The 22,978-nt window shown below is 48.6% G+C and overlaps 1 protein-coding gene across 1 annotated transcript in view; it reads left to right on the forward strand.

Moving 5' to 3' along the window:
- Positions 1-12,113: 12,113 nt before the first annotated feature.
- The window catches only part of LOC138489242 (uncharacterized), a 289,977-nt gene continuing 279,112 nt past the window's right edge, over positions 12,114-22,978 (forward strand). The window contains exon 1 of the mRNA XM_069616939.1: positions 12,114-12,153. The gene's annotated coding sequence lies outside the window, so the exon portion shown is untranslated. The remainder of the gene's footprint in view (positions 12,154-22,978) is intronic.

Consider the following 22,978-nt stretch of genomic DNA (forward strand, 5'->3'; position numbering starts at 1 on the left):
GGTCGATATTGCCGTGGGTCTGCTTTGTCAGCTGTTTTGAAGATTGGTACAATGTGTGCCCTTCTCCATGAAGTTGGAATACTGCTGGTCCTTACTGGTTCCTTAAAGATCGTGCTGATAAGAGGGGGGCCCAGGACTCCGGATGCCTTTTCAGTTGGAGGTTCGTAATGCCGTCTGGAGCCGCGGCCCGGGAGTTGTTTAATTTTCTTATCCTTGATTCAATTTCCTCTAAAGCCCAAGTAATGTTCCATTTCCCTTCTTTTCTAGGATTGGTATTAATGGTCATGGCGTTGGATTTATACAGTTCTTTAAAGTGATTCGCCCACGATTCTTCTCCCACACCGTTTTGTAAGCTCCCAGTGGGATTACCTCCCGTTGCTCGAATCAGTGACCAGAAGTCTCTGGATTTTTTCCCAGACAATGCTCGAAGCATGTCTTCAGAGTCTTTATGGTATAGAGTATGCTTATTGTTGCGAACCCATGCTCTATAGCTTCGGACTTCCTGTTCCCATTTCTTCTTAATCAACGGGTCATCTGTCTTGTTAGCTTGTCTTTTAAGTGCTCTATGTATTTGTCTTCTTGCCACTAATGGGGCATTGTAAGCGTGTGATTTCGTTGATTTGGTCTCCATCCCTTTTTTCTTGCTAACTTTGTAAGTTTCTAACAGAGGATGGTAATCCAGGGTTGTTGTTTGAAGGTGTGAGGTCTTTTCCAGCTGGATTTGATAGATTTGGGTTAATATCAGAATTACCTTTTCGTTTAAACGGAGTCGACTATTCCCTTTGTACAGTTCCAAGTCTGCTGACATTTGTTCCGGACGATTCTGGGTTGTTTTCCACCTTGTCTGTAGCAAGTTTTGGTCACTATTTTGCGTTCTTATGACTTGGAAGTTGTCGATAATTAATAACTCTCGTGATACGAACGTATGATCGATCGTCATCCCTTGGCCATTTCTTTCCCAAGATGGAATTGTAGGGAGTTGATGTTTTCTTAGAGTGGAGGTTATGAAGATAGAATACCTCCATTAGTTGTTTCCATTTTATTCCTCTTTTGTAAGCGGGTGAGGCTTTTAAGCTTTCTTTTAATGGGTAGTCCTTTACATCCAATAGTGCATTGAGGTCACCAGTGAAGATGTGATCCATTTTTGGGGTTAAAATTGAATCTTCCAAGATGTTCCAGATTGATTGGATAAAGGCTTCATCATTGACTACAGCGGGATTCTAGTAAGAATTGATTAGCAAAATCAGAAGTGGTGTTTCCTGGTTTCCCTCTGTGTTGTGTTTTGATCATTCATTCAACACTGCTTGAGACAAGGTTGTTAGGGTCAGTATTGATTTGAGAAGTAGCCCGCTGCCAGAATGAATGGCAGTTAGTAAGCCAGCAGAGGGTCTTCCCTTGTGCCCTTTTTTAGCTGCTGAAAAAGCAATTTCATACCTATCCAAACTCGTTGTTATCAGCCAGGTCTCTTGGAGACATAAGATATCGTAGTCTCCGAGATTCACATCAGAAATCCCTAATCAGATGTCCAAAGTCCTGAGTGTTCCATGAGCCCATCACTATCTGGTCATTTGGGCTTTGATGGGGTCTATTAGAGCTAAGTGTCTGAGTGAAACTAGTCTGGTCCTGTTTTAGTGGCTAGGTCGCAGATTGCTTTTGGACTACCTTGGAGCCCCAAGTCCAATTTCTTGGGTCAGTTGTTCGATTTTTTTGTCACTGAAGCCCTTCTCTTACTTGGGTTGGCTGGATTGGGTCTTCTAGAAGCATCACTTTCTTTTCGAGTATTTCTACTTGAGTGCAGACCTTTTAGGTATCTATTCTGTTCATTGTGGAAGTGCTCAAAATCTTCCTCTTTGTTTACGTGGTATCTGTGTTTGTTTTCCTCCCGGTCTTCATAGTCTCTTTTTGACCAGCGCCTCTCAAGTATTTATTTTACATAATTTCTTTCCTTTTTTGTGTAGGCCCCTGGGCTTACTGCCCTAGCATACTCTTTTCTTGAGACTCTTGGGGTGTCCTTTTTTGGAGTTGGTATTGAAAGTTGAAACCGTGATTTCCAGGTCTGTGGTCGATTTCGAGGAGAATCCTTCTTTGATGCTGGTGTTGGAGGATACCGACATGGTTCCCTGGTCTGTGGATGATCGCTTGGGTCTGCCTTGTGATCGTGCGATGTAGCTGCAGATAGATCGATTAAGGTAAATCCTAATTTTAGGAAATTTTGACTGGAAGATCCCATTAAGGCTATTGTTCTTATTGAAGCTATGTGTAGGTATGAACATGGCTTTCTACCTTCATGCATAGGCTCTACAATGGTTAGGTCCTCTGAACGGAGCCACTTAAAGTTGGGATTTGGGCACATAGTTTCATTATTGTCCGTTGATTCAAGATCAGATTGTCATTTTTATCAATGTTTCTCATTAGTTTGCATGCTCGGTGGACTTGCATTTTGGTCATGCTTTCTCTTCTTTTATCTCGGTTGAATCTTAAGGGAGAGATCTCTCTTTTTTTGTTGTTTCACAGCTTTGTGGATCCGCCGTGCTTCGTGTTTCCCTTCTCTTTCTCTTTCAATTAGATCCTTGCATCTATAGTCCAGGTAGTCCCCCAAAGCCTTTTTTGATTTCTCCTGGTTTGTCCTTGAAGCGATTCCTCGCGGGTCCCCCTCATCTCTTCTCCTTCTCTCTTCTCTCGGGATTTGATTAGGAATAGGTGCTCTATCTCTGCTTTTTCTTCTTGGGGCACTCTGGGCTCCATTTATTGTGTCAGTAGGGAATGTAGATCTCTGCTGATCCTTTCGCGACCGAACAGCCATTCTGTCGCTTCTTATGATCTTTCTTTTTTGTTGCCGTACCTGATCCGTTTTTGGAGGAAATGAAGCTTTTCTTTTCAGTTGTGTTGGTGGTAGCTCCTCTATCAGAATCCTTAGAAAGATATTGACTCAGGTCCATAAGATCGACCGAGTCAGATTCCTCCTCCTCCAGATCGATGAAGTCTTTCTTTTCCGTTGAATTGGGAATTTGGGCAGTGCTTTTTGCCTCCCTCCTTTGTGATTTTCCTATTTTGAGTTGGACTACTTTTGTTTCTGTCTTTGCAAGGATTCTAGTACTTTGGCCACCCCTCACTCCGAAGTCAAAGATTGCCACCTTATCTGACTGAGCTTTCAGACTGCCACCGAGTTTTTGCGAAAAAATACGGTAAAACGGTTGACTGTCATTAGTCTGTGGAGCCTTAGAGCTTTGATCTTGGTCAGTTGGTGGCAAATCGGCAATCTTATTTAACGTAGTGGGATAGTGGATGATCGAGCCAATTCCTTTGAACATCGGCACAGTTGTGCCAACCCCCGTGATGATTTGCTTCTGTCTGGGATTGTTGATCGTCGCATTGTCGTCCACCTGGGGTGGTGCTTTTGAGCCCATTATTTGCTGAGGTGAGTCACACTTCAAATACGTTCTTGTTCCCAACGCCCACTTCTGTGGAGAAATTAAGACAATGGTGGTGTCTGTTTGTGTAGACGCAGGTAAGGCCCTGACCTTCGGGTAATGGCCTTGAAAGTCCTCCGTTTGAGATGCTGTGTTAACCAGTTCTAAGAATGTTGTCTGCTTGAGCTTTTCATCCGAGTTAGCCAGCATATGCCCCTCTAAAAGGGTTAATTTTGAGTTCATTGCTGCTGTTAGGGATGTTTGGTCTTTCAGGTTATCACCTAGCATCTCATAAAGTTTGCAAAATGGGTTCAAGACAATTGTTATAGTGGACATTATTGACATTAGGTCGATCTTCTTTGACAGTGTGTCTCTCTGTGGTAGTGATGGGATTTCACTGTGCTGTCTTCCAGTCGGAGTTGAGGGAGTTCTAGGGAAGAGCAAACTCGGGTCACCAACCTTTCCCTTTTCCCTGTCTCTTTCTTTCCACGGTCTTGGGATTTGCGGTTTGTACTGGGATCCTTAGATCTATATTTCCCAGCTTGGGGTCATTTTCTTTTTCCCCTGGCAATTCTCTTAATGAATCGTTTATACCTTGCGGAGGCTGTAGTCCTATCGTGAGCTCGTCACACGTGTTATAGTTTTTTTTATTTCCATTTTCTTCATAATGCGTTAACACTCCATCTCTTTGATCATGACAGTTCGCCAACTGATTTTGAGTGTTAGACATGTCTTCGCCGTCTGGCGGAGTTCCGCATTCTAACGGAGGCTTCCCATTTGGAAGGGGGTCGCGTGGTTTTCCATAGTGCCATCTATCTACGGGAGTCGCCATCTACGTTCTTAAGAGTAGTGACTATCTCGTTATCAGAGAACCGCATTTCCAGCTCTGGAGGGTTCTGATTTATTTCTTCATTTGTCAATTTTTCATTCTTTTTTGAAGGTAGAAGATGTATAGATGTTTCAATGGTTTCTGTACCCGCAATTAATTCTGCGTCTGTTAGGTCGTTCTCGTTCACAGTTCCAAGTGCCACTGTCTGAATTCTTTTTTGAAAAAATAATTTTAGTGAGGTGGTTAATAGTTTTTTCTGTTCAGAGGTGAAGGACGTAGATTTGGCCTTCTGTGGTTTGCTCTGTGTCAATTTTGAACCGTCCATTTGTTTTGATGGTTGCTTCGCCTTTCTTTGATGAGCATTTCCTTTTCATTCCTTTTGCTCAGTTACTCCGTGTTTGCCTGCTGGTGGCATGGGATTCTCATGCTTGCCCATCTTGGGGCCAGGAGTCTTTGGAAGCGGGGTCTTTATCGCATTTATGACAGTTGATTTGTCCATAGCCTCATACTCTGCAATTCCCCCTTTCTGAGGGATGCTTGCTCCGGGGAGTAAATCATCCACCTTCTCGGCCCCCTCTGTTTTAGATCAAACAGTGGGGGGGTCCCGTTCACTCCCTCTCGCAATGGATTATAACGTCCACTACTATTTTGGGGGGCGGCAAGCTGGAGGATGGTATTTACCCGGATGGCGGGGAGTGCTGGGCAAATGGAAGTGAAGACTCTCTGGAGGCGGCAGTCCCCTGCTGTGCACCTCATAGGCGGCTGTGTGGCGTGACTACAACTCCAGGGGTCTCCACCCCTTTCCTCCCCTCGCTCCCTCTTTCTCGCAAGGTTTGAAGTACCATATATCCGAGCGTCCTGGAAGCGCCACCCCTCTCCCCCCTCCCATTGCATTGGTGACTTGTTTGATGCACCTGGCTGTTATTTGGGGGAAGGGTCCGTTTGGGGATGTACTTCCAGGATCAATCGGTACTGGAGGAGGCTCACTGACAACATTGTGGGCAGAGCTTCAGAGGTGTTTCCCCCGCCCCGTTCTCCCTCCCGTTTGTTCAATAGAGCTCTTCCCCCTATCCTTGCTCATGTCCTCAAATGTGCCCAGGTCCTCCAACGGGGAGGTGCTTTCAGCTGTAATGTCGGGCGGGGTGCTGATTGACGGGTTTTCATTTTCCCTTTCAGAAAACAGTAACAAGAAGAGAAAAAAAAAACACACTCTCGTTAGTCACTGTAACCAGAGAAAAATAGGCAGCAAATAAGCAGCAAGTGAGTCAATGGAGTCAAGAGAAAAACTGCAACAGTCCTTACTTCGTTGCAAAATCCTGAAGCACTGACTTCCCCACTACCTTGCACCTCAACTTCTCCTTTACACAAATGTAGGATTTGTACTACGAGGGAGAATGGTGTAATGTGAATGTAGAACGGGTGCAAAGGTGCAGGTAGGGTAGGGTAAGTGCGGCTACGGTGGTGCTGCCAAGAGGAGGTCCAAAGGAGGAAACAAGAACCTCAGCACACTCAGCACACTCACACTAACTCACACTAACTTTTCGGGCGGCTGCACTTCTGGCGGGCGAACGCGCCAGCGAAGGTGGCATGGCGGGCGCCGCCCCTTAGTGGGGGTTGCCCAGCTGACCTCCTCCCCCACTCCTCAAACAGGTCAGGGGGGCGGGGATGGGGAGGAACACGATAGCCCGCCCCGTAAGCGGGCGGGAGCGTGCGAGCCATGAGGGGCGGGGCAGGGAACCGAGAGAGAGTCAGGCTCCATAAAGGCCCGGGTTTTCCAGGTACCAGCACATTCTCTCTCGGTTTCCTGCCTCACCGGATCGTGAATTTTGTTTCCCACCCACCCTCCCAAAAATAAAAATGTTTGTAATGAATTGTCTTTTGTTTTGCAGGTCGCCCAGCGGAGTTACATTGCGATCCCTTTAACAAAGCACTGGCAGACCCATAGGGGAATGATCAGCCAACAGATTAGATTTACGGCGCCCCAAGAGTACTAGGCTCGGGGGAGGCCCTGGGAAAAAGGGGAGGGATGTAGGGGACTTGGGAGCCAATTCCAAGCCCAAAATTGTGGGAGGGGGGAACGAATAACAAACTCACAAACAAGGCCATCAAGGGAAGTCGGTCGGGGGGGAGGGGAGCAAGAGGAGACTACGGGGGGCTTAGGTAACGGTGACAAAATAACAGCAAGGGGAAGTCTTCACGGAAGGAGGGAGGCATGAGGGGGAGGGAGGTGGGGGATCCAAGGTAGGGCGGCAAGGCGTATAGAGGGAACAGGGGGAGGAAGCCAGCCCCAAGGAATAAGGGGGGGCAAGGACCAAAAGCTGGGGGACAGGAGACGGGGTACAGAAGAACAGGGCTGGGAAGTCTGCCTCTGGGGGGAAATGGAGCTAGGATATGGAGGGGCAGAAACGGCAGGGAGTGGGGGTTTGGCGGGACCCTAAGAACTGGGGACCTGGTGAGTGGAGGAGTCAGCTAGGGAAAAGAAGGAAGAAGAAGGGATAGGTAGGGTACACGGAAGAGATATTACGCTGGCAGGGGGGCACTGGGCCAGACTCCACAGGGAGGCCTGGGGGGAGAGGGAACTGGGAGGTTTTTAGGGGCTCTGCAAGACGGAAGGGAGACATGGGGGGCAGCATAGATAGGATAGGGCTTCCGGAACAAGCGGCACTTGGGGGACGGAGGGGGGGACAGAGTAGAGTAGAAAGGACTCAAATAGACGGGCATTGCAAAGCGATGACCATATAGGCAGGCAGAAAGGTGTGGGCCGGCACCGGAGGGTGGTGTCGGCCCTAACGTACGGATGTGGGACATGTGTAGCGTTGGGGCACTTGTGGTGGTGCCGGTATAGGAACCTGAACACTAGCGGGGCACCGCGTGGCTGCCTGTTTTACCTAGACCCAGACACAGGACACGGTGCAAGTGTCGGGGGACGGGGGGGCGGGGGATTCCCAACAAAGACCTAGAGCAAAAGGGGGAGCGTATGTCAAAAGTCGGTCATGGGAAATCTACAAACGGCCAGGGGTAGAGAGAGGTTAATAGCAAGGGCCGGGCTCAACCTGAGGCGTCCACCGGACGAGGACGGTAAGGGAGAGGGGGGGAGGGCAAGGGATACCTAGGTAGCCACACACAGAGTAGAATACCTGTGTTGGTGAATTACGGATCGCCTGTAAGATAACTCCAAGACTTTATGCAAAAATAAAGCTGCTGAGGCATTTCACTCTTCCAACTTTACAAGGTGTCTGAGTTGTTTTTTCAAACATGTAATGTATGACATATGCCGGGTTGCGTTGGGGGGGGGGTGGAGTGGGGCCATGGGGCCAGGTCATGGAGGAGGGGGATGACGAGGCACTGGGGTGCCCATGCTAAGTCACCAGGCACTGGCACTGGAGCGAATCTCGTCCGTACCAAAATACAGCCACTGACCTCGTCCACAAGCCACCGCGCTTCAGGTTTCAGATTTCAGATTTCGTTTTCGTTACGGCGCCACGTCAGTCTCTCGTCCTCTCTGCCACTGCCTCTTTGCTGAGTTTCCCCAGTTCGCCAGTTCGAGTTCGAGGAAAGAACCTCGAGAAGAGCCCATACACACGCACTACACAGGAATCAAGCCGCACTGAGTGTACGTCGCACATACAGCCGTTTCCGACTCCTCCAAACATATAATTAAAAAAAAACACTGTATGTTTACCGACCTCGAGAGCAGAACTTTTGTGATCCGTGCTCCTCTCGACCCTGATGAGAGGAGCTTCACACCCAACCTCTTAACCGAGGTACTAAGGGCCAGGCAAGGGCCAAATGAATCTGGCCAATACTCAGCACAACAAAAGGGGTGATGGCTGGAAGGTTTAGAATTGATCTTAACTTCTGGCATTTCTCCTGTGCAACGCTCCAGGTCATGTATTTACGCTTCTAAGCCATTACAGAAGGGGGAACGACCATATGCAAATCAGGCTTGGTCCAACACCAAAAGGGGCAGTCAGTCCAAACTGCTTGGTCACATCCCTTCTGCACTAGTTGACAAGCATCCCCAAACATGTTTCAGCCTTGTTGGGTATCATCAGTGAGGAGTAGCTTGGGTCTCCAGGCCCAGCAGGCACGGGACCTACATCTGAGCATAGCCTTCCAACTCGGGGTGACAAAGCAAAACAAAGAGGTGATGGCTGGAAGGTTTAGAATAATTCTTAACTGCTGCCATTGCTCTGGGCAACCCTCCAGAGCATCGTTCTTCACTTGCCAAGCCATTAGAAAAGGTGAGCAACCATATGCAAATCAGGCTTGGCCCCGTGTCATACTCAAAGAGAACCCCTTTTCAGTACCCTTGACCTATGAAAAAACACACGAGCAGGCACACCAAGGCAAGCTTTCATGCATAGCCCTATGCACACATACACTTTGGTTCCTGTCCATGTGATGTACTTGTAAACAATAACTGAAAAGAGTAAATTGCATGCAGAATGGCGCAATTCCTAAAATAAAAAATTAAAATGGGAGGAATCAATACAAAACACAATGTTAAGAGATTTTCCGGGCGTTAACATATTTTAAAAGGGAAATATGCGAAGTTTATTCTGTTGACCTAATAAAAACGTTGCATGGAAAGTATAAAATCCCAGCAGCTTCTTAGCCCAAATCTCAATATTAACACAGTCCTTTCACAGTCCCAGCATAGCACTATGCCAACAAGACATGCCTTGTCACCAGTGTCAGTCATCATATTTCCCAGGGGGCCTAGTGTGCATGTTTCTGGCATCAAAGCACAACGACTAGGGTTTAAGTCCTAGCCTTGCCTTCAACCAATACATTACAAAACAGTAGTTTGCTCTTGCTCTGTTTAATTTCATTTCCGTTTAACTTAATTAATGGGTTTAGTGTACGGCTGAGCCAAGACTCGAACCCAGATCGCTGGGACATAGGCCTGAACTCTTCACCACATTAAAACGAAGATATCAAAGCACACAAAATGCTTCATTCTAGTCTTTCTCTTTGCAGGATGGGAATATTTAGGTTACCTGCCTTTATAACGAAACATTTTAAAAAGAAAGCACTTAGATAATAACAATGTGGCATTACTATAGCACTAGGAACCCTCAGGTATCTCGGTGTGTGGTGCTCGTTTGGCTCCGCGGGGATTTGAACCTGTGTCAGCAAATTCTGCACCAATGAGCGCTCTACTCATTGTGCCATGTTACAGACATATTCGTTATTTATAACGAAAAGTATAACCCCTGTTGGCACCTCCACACGAGTTAACCCTTTACCCCACCCCAAAGAGCATTCTTTATAAAAAAAATTATAAAATATTCGATATGTGTTAATTTTTTATAAAATATTTGATATAAAGATTGCATACCAATATTTACATATGTTCTTTGATTAGCAACGTCATATAAAAATGCAATCCACTGTTATTTTTCATGTTGATAATTTCCAAAAGTCTAAATTGCAATTTCTTTCATTAGGAAAGAGCAGTAATTTAAATGGTGTACGTTTCATTTTACCCATGTTCACTTGTGACGTCACTACATAGCGTAAGTTGTTGGGACATCACTTCATATTGTAGCGACCCTACCCACCCCCCCTTACCCCATTTATTTTTCAGGACTTGTGCACTGATGTCATCTGAGGCAAGAGTGGTTCCAAATGCACTGTATTGTACGAGCCTTCTCAGTGAACTGCAGCCTTTATTTAGGCCTAAAATAGCATCTGACAAAAAAGAATGCACAGACATCTCCCTGGAAGCAGCCGGAGAGGGCTCCCCTCTCCCTAGTAACTGCTGAACCCATATGCATGCAACTTACATTGGCCGACCCCTTACCCTCCCAGTGAATGAGTTAGAGCACACAGTTTGTCAAGTGTTGGCAATAAAAGGCTGTTTATTGTGCAGATATGGTTATGGAGACAATAACAATGATCGCATATCATAATAATATCATACTTTTGGGCACCGGGTCCTGAGGTTACCCCCTCTGGCCCGTGCCGCCTTGTCCCACGACTTGTAGTGGTCACCGTCCAGTGTCCTCCTTTGTCTTTTCTTTGTTCTTCTCCCTTCTTTTGTAGGGTGGGAGGGTTTTGTGGTAAAGAAACAGAGTGGAAGACGTTGAGTGAACAGAGAACCTCCTGTTCGTTTGGGTCCCTGTTCAGGGTCCACAGATTGTGTTTTTCTTAGCGCTTGCTGCTCTTATTTATGGACCCAGGCAGTGTTCCAGATAAGATTTTGAGGTAGGAGTATTTTACTCCCTTTTTTTAAACTTTAAGAGTACATGTGATTTTAAGAGAGTAAAAATGACTTTTCTCCTTTGCAAGAGAGTAAAATGTATGTGACGTCCAGCGACGCATGCACTAACTGTATGGAAATCCTTACCGTACGGCAGCTTTCTGCACTGTGACAGAATACACCTTTTATTATTTCTCTAAGGTCTGTCCATTTAATCTCTCCTGTATATATATTTAAATGTTGAAATCGCAAAAACCTAGCCGGCTTCAGAGAAATACATTCTGTTTCAGAGGTGGCTTGCAATTACGTCCATGTAGATAAAAATCAAAAGAAGCCTTCTGGTTTCTGTCAAGTAACCTGACCTTTGCACTGCCCTCTGCTCTAAATCTGTGTGTAAATGTACACAAGAAAATAATAAAGCTGTCGTATTTGCAAGATTTTCATGCGTAAAAAGGCCTCGTACACACCTTATCTGGAGGCCTGGACCCAGGGGAGCCTTGGGTCTTTGATGTGCATAGTGGGGGCTGTAGTCCAGCCCCCAGGCTGGTGTACCCTACTGTCTGGCCCCCTGAGTGGGGGCGGGGGGGCAGGTCCTTGAACCTGTGCCCTGCCTGACTGTTGGTTTCTTTCTAGGTGCTTAGCACCTTGTTGCTTAGAGGAAGGGTGAGGTGATTGTTCACACCTCACCCTTCCCAGGCTTTGTGTGGCAGAGACTGCATGTCTCTGAGTCCATGGGGGAGAGGAGCAGGCTTGGCGGTGGGGGCTGCCCCTCTCCCTGCCCTGCTGAATGGTAACAGCAGTTACCCTGCCTTGCCTTGGGCGGACCTGCTGCATGACCCATATGTGTCGGTGCATTTGATCTGCACCCACCTGCAGGCCGCGGCAAGCGCTGCTCGTATTGAGCATGCAACAGGAGGCTGTTTGCAGGTGCTTCCCCTTAGTTAGGGTACCCAGATGTCCCGGTTTTGCTGGGACTGTCCCAGTATTTGGTGCTCTGACCCTTTATCAAAGATATGTTCCCACTGGAAACTGCAGTGGTGCCGGTTTTTGTTAGTCGGTCATTATAGCTGACAGGCAGGAAAGCACAATCTCGCACAGAAGAAATGCTACATTTTACAACTTAAGATGGTGTTACTTTGTGATAAATTAATTATATTTGTTTCTTTGAACAGTCACACTTAAACCCCCTTCTCCTGCAAACGCTACAGAAGTGTAGCGCCTTGACAGCCACTTTCAAGAGTCAGTCCTCCTACTATGGACACCCTACCCTTAGTGAGCCCCCGGCAACTGTCTGAGGGGCTGTGCCGCCTCCAGGTGCTGCCGTCCATGTTGATTCGGCGATTCCCTTCTTCGGGGCTCTGTGTCTGGCTCGAATTGTTCAGAACCCTGCTTTGTACGTGGTCTAAACTGGGTGTGTGGTGGCTGGGCTGGGCCTGACCGGGTTCTGCTTTCGTTTTTGATAGTTACGTGATTTCTTGGAAACTAGGCCGCGTCTGTTCCAAGAAATCGCGTGACTTTCTCAAAAACGAAAGCATAACCTCGAACGCCCCATCCTCACTAACACTTCGAAAAGGGGTGTGGGGGTAGATGGGCGGGCGGTAGAGATAGTCCATGCCCTATTAGGTGCTTATAAGCAGGTAAGGGGGGTAGAGCAGCCTCATTCCCAGCTGCTGAGAAGCAAGAAATACCAGTGAGAGGAGTAGGAGGTACGCGTGGGGGAGGGATGAGGAACAGGCCTCTTCCTTGGAGTGCGGCCCATATGGCCTTCTGTCAGTACCCACCTTCCCTTGCTCACCTCATTTGGAGTGGGTTGCATGTGGGATTTTATAGTCAGGCGTGTAATTTTAAACAAACCATGCACCAAATGAAGCATGCTGTGTAGTGTGTGTGTGGGGTGAAGGACGTATGCGCAGCTTGCGGGGGGCGCCCTGCCGTGGGGGAGAAGTGATTCACGGGAGGGCCTTTAATTTAATGTATGCTTGTGGCTTTGAACTGTAAAGCGAGTGTATAGCATATGCTCTCAGGTCGCTGGAAGGGTCGCCCAGCATGAACGTGTTAGTGACAAAGTATAATTTCTAATGGGGCACCGTACAGCATTAGGAAAAGCACAGGACACACGCACAGCAAAGAGGCCAATCCTCGTATGGGCAGCTGTTAGGCAACGGGTGCCGTAATGCGCTGAGGTGCTTGGTAGGTAGAGGGCGATATTAATTAAGGACTATGACAGGGTATACAAGGGCAGGGTGGATCATCACGGCATGTAGTGGGGAATTATAGCCATATTTACAATATTCTTAAATGTGGAACCATTAAGGAATTGCACTGCTTGTGGGAAGGGGACGGAAGCGGGCAATCGGGAGTGAAGGGGGAGTATGCTTTTGTGGACTGTACTCGGCACAGGGCTTGGGTGGGGGACGCCTGCCAGTGAACAGCGGGTCTCGGTGCAGTGTACTGTACTGAGAGGTCGGTTTCAAGGTGCCCCTTGTGTGGTAACCAGTGGACCCATATGCCCTCAAGGTGGTAACATGACCTGGGTGGCACTGGGCCCAGTCCCCATGCTATTCCCGGCCCCCCAGGAAGAACGCAATTATTGGGTAGGTGTTGGCAATAAAAGGCCGTGGGATGTTAATGCACAGTTATTTTATGGTCATAACAAAACATAATCATAATTACAGTAACCATAATATGTAGTACTTTTGGGCATCGGGTCCCGAGGTTACCCCCTCTGGCCTGTGCTGCCACAACCTGGATGGGTTACCGGCTGTCCAGGTTTCCCCCAAAAATTGTTGCTTGTTTTTTCCTAGCTGCATTGTCTGTTCCCCTTTAGTTTAGGCTAGTCCTTTGATATGCCTGGCACTGGCCCCTGTAGGGGTTTGGCTTGTAGTTATGTGTGGGACAGCATTGTGTGCTGGCCTCTGGATTCCCTTTGTACGGATGCTCTAAGTTTTTCTTTTTAGTGGCACAATCAAGGCCTGTATGTTTGGAAAATTTGACGTGGGCTGCCCTTTGGGTGGGATGGATCCTGCTCTGACTGCAGTCTTAGCTGGTTCTGAGCCCCCGTCTGTTCTCTCCACTTGCCGCAGTAGTTACATATCGCCCTGCTCGGAGGGGCATTCTGGCCCGTCCGCGGAGTTCTGCTTTGTAGTTCGATTCCCACCTAGTGTCTGCAGATGTTCCCGACTAGCCCCGCTTGGTTCCCCGATTTTCCAGTGTTTGCTCATAAAACTAAACGGTTTGAATTAATCTGTAGTTTAGCTGCCTTCTGGCCCCGGCCTTTGTGGCGTTGGCCTGTTTATCTATTTTTAAAAAACGTTATGGTTTGAGGCTTCTAGAAGCGTGGCCCCGGACCTTTGTGGCATTGGCCTGATTATTTATCCTAGAAACATTATTGAGGTGGATTTTTGAAGAGGGGGTGGAGCCCTGGGAGTATTTGTTCATACTGGACCCTGGAACATGTTTCCAATGACCAAGGTAACTATATCTTAACTTGGTGGGGTAGCTCCCCCCTGTACCCTGAGGTTCGGTAACCATTGTGGAATTTCACAGGTTTTCTAAGGGACGGTCCACCCCTGTTTTACTCATGTTTGTTAACAAAAGGTAGTTTTGTACCTGCCTTTTGGTTCCGAGCTACGTTGTAGCTCCCTGGCCCTCGCCCTCGGGCATTTGTTGTTCCCGTTGTATCATGCTGTGTGGTGCTTTCCCTCCACTGCTTATTAATTTTGTTGAACCTGTTTTCCGGTTCCGTGCTACTTGCAGCATTCTGGCCCCCGCCCTCGGGCGTTGGCCTGTTGTGCTGCACAGTGTTTATTCTGCACTGCTTATTAATTATGTTGAACCTGTTTTCAGATTCGGTGCTGTTTGTAGCACCCTGGCCCCGGCCTTCTGGCATTGGCCTGTTGTGCTATGTGGTGTTTGTTCCCCACTGCATCCTAATTTTGTTGAAACCGTTTTCAGGTTCTATGCTACTTGCAGCACTCTGGCCTCTGCCCCGGGCGTCGGCCTGTTGTGTTGTGTGGTGTTTCTTCCTCACTGCTTATTATTATTGTAGAACCCGTTTTTGGGTTCAGTGCTACTTGCAGTTTTCAGGCTCCAGCCTTCGGTTGTTGGCTTTTTTTGTCTTCTTCTATTTCTTGCTCGTATTTTCCTCTGAGTATTTTTGTTGCCTTGCGGGCTGTGTCCCCCTAAACTCTGACATCTTGATGTACTGTCTGCCTGACTTGTGATGCTACCCATGTGTTAATGGTCTTTCTTTGTGTCTTGAAACATGCACTTTTCCTCTTGTATGTTTCGCTACCTCTTTTGTTTTCTTTCTCTATTCTGTTCTGCAAGCACATGCTTTACATGTTTTGTTTTTGTGATTTATCTGGCGCTACGGACCCTCAGGCATCTGAGCGCTGCTAATTTCCCACGGTATGTGGGCTCATTTCTTGACCTTGGAGGGAATTAAAAGGCTGGGTTCGGCCCTGCCGGGGTTCGAAACTGCGTCAGCAGGCTCAGCCTTGATGTCAAAGTGAGCGCTCTACTTGCTGCGCTGTCTGCTAGCTGTACCGTTTTAGAGGGTGTTGACTATGTTTTGGAAATATATCCTCTGTCTGTTACCTGGGCTGGGCTGGCCTGGCAGTAAGTCTGGGCTTTTATTCTGGCCCCTGGTTTGTGTTTGTTTGTCCTGTTATCTGTGTTGATGTTGTTTCTTCTCCTGCCATGGCCACCTCGAACCGCTGGAGAAGCTGGTCATCCGCTTGTGTACAACCTGCATGTTGCGGGTGGTCCTGATGGTCTGGAACACTTCTCGTTTGTTGGCGCCTTAGTTTGTGGGTTTGTTGTAATCCTTCGGCTCTCACTTTGGTTATGTGTATTTATTATTGCCCCTGAACTGTGGCGCTGTTTTTTTTGCCCTTGTGAGGGGTGAAGGCTAAGGGTTGACCCAGCCGGGTTTTTGAAATTGCGTGGCCGGCTCGGGCCGATGTTAAAGGGAGGGCTCTGATAGTTGTGCTAAAAGGCCCTGTTCTGTCTTTCTGTGCGGGTTTAGACCTATGAGATGGATACATCTTTTAATTTGTGGAGGCTGTTTCGGCTGTGTTTGGTATGGCCTGGGCTGGCCTCTGAACCCACCGTCTAGTGCGGGATGTAAACTGTAAAACGCTCTGTTTACTGTGTTACCTGACTGTTTAGTTCTGTCCTGTTTTAGCTGTTTGTTTCAGCTCTTTAAACTGTTTGTATGGCTGGCTCGCTATTCGCCTGCCTGCGTATGTCTCTTTGGGACCCTGGCTGGTTGGGTGAACCAGCGGTGGGTGTGCAGGATCGTGTGTCTTCTGGTGCCCTCTTGGGGTTTTCTCTTACCTTGCAGTGGTGACTTTGGTGTCATCGCCCCTTCTTCACCTGGCTCCTTACTGCTAGCCCCCGATGTCCTGAATGCTTGTGTGCGTGCATTTTTGCAGTATTTTCGTCGCCTCCTTTCATGCCTGTGGTCTGGTTCTGCTGCACTAACTCAGTAGTGTTGTTGCAACTGGGTCCCCTGAGTACAGGTTTTGCCCTTGTTGTGCGATGATTTGAACCCCGTTTCAGAGTTCTGGTTTATTCTGCGTACACAGAAATATTTGGCAAGCTCCCTTTTGAATAGCGCTTGTAGTTGGAGATCCCTTTGTACGGGTTCTCCTTTTCATGCCTTTGTTACTGGCTGGTGCTGATAGCTTTGGTTTGTGTTGGCTCTGCCAGGCTTCAAGCTGCCTCAGTAGGCTATATCCGGGTGTACAAAATGCGAGTGCTTACGCCAGTTTTTGTACGTATAGTTTCCCAATTCGTTCCTGAGGTCCAAGGTATCCTCTTGTCCCTTGGTCTGCCCTCAAACTTTCTGTGTTATGAGGGAGTCTTGCGTCTTACATGCTGCTTTGCTGTAGTCAAATTTTCTGCTTCGAGAAACTGCCATGTTTGGTAATTTTGGCAGTTGCGTGCAGAGCATGGTCTACCCCAGCTTGCTATGTGGCATGTTCCCTGCCTTGCTGTGTCCCGAGTCAGGGTACTGGGTTGTAGATATAAATTTGTCTCATGGCTGGCTACCCTGCTTTGTAGTGCTTGTGTAAGGAAACTTGCTCCGTGTGTGATTATTCTTGGTTTGACTAATCGATTTGCCCTTCCTCTGTCATTTTAGGTTTCCTTTGTCTGTGGGGTGGCTTGGCACTTGCATGCTGTTACTGATCAACCCCTGGTCTAACTGTTAGTTATTGGGGAACACCCAGGGATTTGATTATTGAAAGTTTGTGTTTCTGACACTGGTTGTGTTTCCGATATTGCTCAAATGGGCACACTGTAGATGGTGGTGCCCCCCCCCCCCCGGAATGGGTTTGTGCGCTACTATGATGACTGTTGAGGTTAATCTTTCCTAATAACCAACAGGCGGACTGTTTTGGTTGGTTGTCCTACCGGTTGGCTCTGTGGTCAGCCAGCGCGTGGACCAACTAGCACTCCTTGACAAGCTATGGACCGGTAGGTGCCCAGATGATGGTAAGGATTTAGTATTTATGTACCCAGCCGGAAAAAGCGGGGGTGGTTGTTGTGGGCGATATTCGTTGCTTTTGTCTCTAACTTGCTTAGGTGTTCTGGGGTGCTGCACGTGATTTGGAGCTTTCCGCTGTTTATATTTCTGGGTGACATGGGTAACTGTTTCCCTTCAGTCCCTAACTGGAGCGCCCTTGGTACGCTCGTTTCGGTGCTTGTACTAGAGGGTTCAATCACCCCAAGGTCTAACATCTTGTTGACCTCGGTCTTAATATAAGACCGTACTTTATCCGACATCCTGTATCCCCTACTTTTGGTAGGTACACTGTCTCCTGTGTCAATGTTATGCTTGCACCAAGGTGTCAAACCAGGCGACTGTGAAAACAGGGGGGAAAACTGCCTAAGCAAACTTTTCACCTCAGCCTGCTGATCAGAAGTCAGGTGAGAGGCCACTCGGACACCCTCAACGGAGCTATCTGAAGGACCGCTTTGGAACAGGTCGGGAAGAGGTTCTGACTCCTCTTCCTCAACGTCTGACGCCAGTAGCAGTGCTGCGATTTCGACTCTTGGGACGAAAGCCTTCAGCCTATTTACGTGGAACACTTTTGGAGCCTGTCCAGGCCTTCCAAGGTCCACTAAATAGTTCACCTCACCCAGGGGCTCCACCACTGTGTAAGGGCCTGACCATTTGTCCTGTAAAGCGCGAGGCCTTATGGGGTTCATGATCAGGACTTGCTGACCAGGTGTAAAGTGAATTAAGGAAGCTTTCTGGTCGTACCAATGTTTCACCAGCGCTTGTCCTGCTTTCAACTTTTCACTAGCCAAGCCCATCAGGAGTACCATCCGTTTTCTGAGCCCTAGCACATAGTCAACTACATTGGTAGTAACAGGGGGAGTGGGCATCTCCCATCCCTCTTTGACGATGGCTAAGGGTCCCCGTACGGGATGACCGAACAGAAGTTCGAAGGGGCTGAAGCCAACACCCTCCTGTGGTACCTCTCTGTAGGCAAACAACAAGCATGGTAAAAGAAGGTCCCATTTCCTCCTCTGGGGCTCCTCCAGAGCCCCAATCATGCTCTTTAGCGTTCTGTTGAAACGCTCCACCAGACCATTGGTCTGGGGGTGGTATGCAGAAGAGAACTTGTAGGTGACCCCACATTCTTTCCACATAGCCTGCATATACTTCGACATAAAGTTGCTGCCACGATCTGACACAACTTCTTTAGGGAAGCCAACCCTAGTAAATATGCCGAGTAACGCTTTTGCAACTGACTTGGCAGTTACAGTCTTTAATGGGATGGCCTCAGGATACCTGGTTGCATGGTCGACCAGCACCAGGATAAACCTATTGCCTGAGGATGTTTGCGGGTCAAGGGGACCAACGATGTCGATCCCTACCCTTTCAAATGGTACCCCCACAACTGGGAGCGGTACCAACGGAGCTTGGATTGTCGCGCCAACCTTACCAGACAACTGGCAGGAGGCACAACTCCTGCAGTGACTTTCTACTTGCACCCCCATCTTGGGCCAGTAGAAGTGCATAGATAACCTTTGCTTGGTCCTCTTCATTCCAAGGTGACCAGCAAGGGGAACTTCATGCGCCAACTGCAGGAGGAAGGGTCTAACAGAAAGGGGAACCACCAACCTCCTATGGTCTCCTTCTGTAGACTCTGTGGGCTCACTGTACAGGAGTCCACCTTCCCAATAAATCCGATGCTTCCCAGGAGGTTCACCCTCAAGCTGGGAGCAGGCCTGTCTCCTTAGGCCTTCCAGAGATGGGCACTCACGTTGGCCCTTACTGAAGTCGTCCCTATCAGGACCTCCTTCAACTAACAAGTCTTTTAGTTCAGGATGGTCGTTGGGGTCGAACACTTCAGGCATCGCCACCTCCTCGTCAGGCTCGGGCGATTGACCAACTCCCTCCACCGCAGTGGTAGGCGAGTTCGGGGGAATATTCTCTTTCCCCCGTCGGGACTTGTTGACTCCTTTCGCCTTGGGTTTCCCCTTCGGCTGGGGCGGCGTATTGGACTTGGCCAATGCTGCCCGTGCTTGAGACCGTGTGTAGGGTCTTTCGGCAGTGTCTCCTACGAGCCCTAGAGCTCTGAGATCATTGCCCAACAAGACCTTTCCCGGGACGTTTCTCTGAATGCTCACTGGAATCCTAACTGCTGTACCATTTAAAGTTAGATTAACAGGGATCACGGGAAACATACGGAGGGGGCCGTCAGCCAACTTAGTGGGCATCAGAGTAGCTCTGGCAACTTCCTCTGAGTCTACCAAGGTAGAATCCACTACAGTTCGACTGCACCCACTATCCCTAAGAGCTGGAGTATCCACTCCATTGATCAGCACACTGTCTTTAAAGTAGTGCTTGGTATTATCCGGAATCCTAGCATACGCCTCTGCGACTTTAGGCTCCCAGGAACCCAGGGACACTAAAACTACCTCAGCCTCTATTCCGCTGGGAAATGAGTCTGAGGAGAAGGATGCTCCTGTAATCTCTTCTTCCTCGTAGGAGGAGAAGGCCAGATTAGCGGAGTGGACCCCCAAAGGTCTAACCTTACAACGGGGATCCCCCTTCACATGGTCAGTTGCTCCACAAGAAAAACAAGCCCCATTGGGTCTGTTTACGTAGGGAGGCTTATTATAACCAGAGTTCTGTTTCGGAGGCGAACCTCCACTACCCTGTGAGTTCTCGGATGGCTTACCCTTATTTTTCTTTTTGTGGCCCTTATGGGAAGAAGATTTAGCAGATTCCCCACCCTCCACATCTTTGGACTTTTTCCCTTCCTCCTGCTTACCAGGATGAGTTTTGTCCTTATGGGACACTCGATGTGACACCCATAAATCTGCTGCAATGGCCAGCTTCTTAGGATCTATCTCCTTCGAATCGGCCAAATGCTGCTTAAGCTCCGGGGAAGAAGAAGCAAAAATGTGTTCCAGCATGACCAGATTGATCATGCCTTCGAAGGTAGAAACCTTATAACCTTCAACCCAGCCAGTCAAGTTTTTCAGGGACTCAGCTACATACGACACCCAAGTACCACCTTCCTTTTTCTTATACTCTCTAAACCTTTTCAAATATTGGGTCGGAGTCTTCCCAAACTTTAAAATGAGAGTCTGCTTCAACATTGCAAAATCAGCGCGCTCAGCCTTCGACATTTCCATAATGGCACTGCAACCAGAATGGGGCAGTCTGCTGAGTAACCATGCAATCTTATCCGCATTATCAACCTCTTGAACCTCGCATGCATACTCAAACGCATTTAACCAGTCCATAATGTCATTTCGTTCCTCATACACACTGAGCAGATCTTTTGGAAACCGTGGATGAGAGGAAGCCCCAGAACCATGTCCAGGACCCTTGGACCCATTTGCGAACTGAAGCTTGGCCAGTTCCAACTGGTGATCCCTGTCTTTTTGTTTTTCTGCCTGGTCGATTTTCAGTTTGGCTATGCTGAATTCAAGCTCCTGCTGCCTAAACCGCAGCTCTTGCTTCTTGAATTCAAGCATAGCCTCCCCATCAACACTGGCAGAGGAAACGTTAGACATTACATCCTCCCTGTCCTCGTGGTCGTGATGGATCAGTGCAGCGGCAGAACCGTCGGTTCTGCCAGTGAGAGCAGCCCCACCACCTTCTGCACTGTCCTCGGAAGTTATAGCGTCAAGCTGCGCTTCTTGCCACGCCACGATTCTCTGGATCATTTCCAATTTAGTGCCTTGAGAGGAAACCCCTCTCTCCGCACACATCTTCTTCAATGTTTCAGATTTCGAAGCATTTAAGGTTAATAAAGTATTCGTTTCCATACTGTCGATAGGACTATGGCCTTTTTAACGTTATATTCAATACTTTACTGCGTGTCCTGGTTGGAATAACCTGAAAACGCCTTAGCTCGTGCGCAACACTGGATACCTTCAGTCGTATCCCACCGCTGCCACCAATTTGTTAAGACGGATTTCTGAACTCTGTCCTGGTGGCGCAGAGGTTCAGAAGGCCAACCTAATTACTTGGAACAGGGTAACCTCTGGACAAGCCAGACCAATCAAGGTAGCGATCGCGGCGGTCAAGACTAGGTCTCAAGAGGGGTGAGGGTGACTGAAAGCCCGCAATGAGCACACAAAGCAAGAGCGCTTACAAACTACTCCAAACAGTTGTTTATATCAAAAATAGATACACATTTATTATAAGGCCTTGAAACTAATAACCACAGTAAAAGCAGCAATATACAACGATATTAAACCAACACATACACTATCCACCCAATATATATACAGAATACACAGTTTCACAGCATTAGCAGCACGAAATATGTTATCCACCTGCAGGGGAAGGAAAACAGGCAGTGCGAACCAATGCGAGTGATATGTCCGCCTTCTGAGGCCCCTAACTGGATGGTAGTCCAATCCCTACGAAGAGTGGAGCCTAGCGCTCAAAAGTACCTGCACACGCCGGTGCCAATGGGCAGAAGGTGAAGCTCTTCGGAGGACGTTGAACAGCTCTGTAGGGAGCTCTAATGAAGGAGAACACGGTCCGCGACTCTAGCGCAGCCTCCACTGTGAGGCAGAAGCAGGGCGCGAGTACGGACAAGGGGTGCTGTATTTACAGCGGGGAAAAGCAAGAGGCACTGCAGGAGGGCGACCAGATCCTAGCTAATCTACTCACCGGTCCCCGAAGCAAGCAGGCCCGAGCTCCTCCTCGATAGATGCAGCTTCTGGCAGGTTCTGAAGAGCAGGGAACGTCTCGTCGTCGTGCAGAGTAAAAAGACGTCCCGATCGAAGAAACAAGCACAGTTTTGTCGCCACAGCAGGGCAACGGAACGGCCGGGTGTATTCAAGCCAAACGAGCACTGCTCACCTCTAGCTTAGGACTGCTAAGCAAACGAAGCGTGTGAGCATGCCCCGGACTCAGAATACCACCCAACCTGTCGGCGATTACAGAGCAGGCCTCCTTAGTAAGCTGGTCAGTCAACTGGATGGCCCAGAGACACTTCCGAAGGCTTACAGCAGGAGTTGATGAAGGTGCCGGGAATAGCTGGTCCTGCTATTCCAATAGGTCGAAGCGCCAGTACAGGCCTTCTTGTTCGATCTTAGGTGGAAAGGGCTTCACCGGACGACAGCAATGAGGAGCAGAAGTTCTTCAGGGGGTCACCAGCGATTCCTCGGTCCAGCCTCGTGTTCGCAGGATACTTGGCTCCTGTATCCCTGGGTTCGTAAGAACTCAGGAGATCGACATGGTAGTGGTGTTTCCAGCTCCCTCTTATCCACGGTTCCCTTCGCGCCAAAACGGAGGGGAGCCAATGGGAGATCCGCTCATCAACACACATACCATACGTGGACCAATCACGGACCACAGTGGTCCCAGGCATTCACACCACCCTAGACTCTCTGGCACCCAGGATGTGTATTGGGACCAGACAGCCCAGCCCACATCCTGGGGGCACTCAAACGACATGTAGAAGCCCGCGAAAGCAACCGTGTTTCGCGGGAAACTACATGCCCAAATAAGGAAGGCCCCGGGTCGCCTGACCCGGGGGAAGGTAAAGGGAGCAAGACGGACAGTGGACGAGACAAAGGAGCCTCGTGGTCCGGCCATTTTGGGTAGCCGGGCCACCCTTTTGTGTTCGCGGCAAAAAGGTGCTCAGAACGGCAAAAGGAGCTCAAAATAAACCAAATGATCGCTGCCACCAGCCCAGTCCCTGAATGACTTGCACCGATCCAAAAACCATCCTATAAGAGTGTCTAGGGTCTGTAGAAGGCTAGAGACCCAAGAGAGCTGTAACTTAGCTTACAGTGCCCTCTTGTGTCGTGTTGCACTAAAATGGCGACACGATAAAAGAAACTACGGGAAACAGCGTTCCCCGGTACTGACTGTCTTAAGGGCATGTCAGTTTCCCCGTAAGAAAGGAGCGAAAGCCCAGAGGAGTACAGCAGAAGGCTGCACTTCTCTGGCAAAGTCAAGACAACAGGTTGAAAACAATAGCAAAAAGTTTAGGGGTTGCCACATGGAAGGAAAGTTCCCTACAATAACGAAATCTT

Source organism: Ambystoma mexicanum, chromosome 9 (genome assembly GCF_040938575.1).
Source record: "Ambystoma mexicanum isolate Mex_15411 chromosome 9, UKY_AmexF1_1, whole genome shotgun sequence".
In the NCBI taxonomy this organism is placed as follows: domain Eukaryota; kingdom Metazoa; phylum Chordata; class Amphibia; order Caudata; family Ambystomatidae; genus Ambystoma; species Ambystoma mexicanum.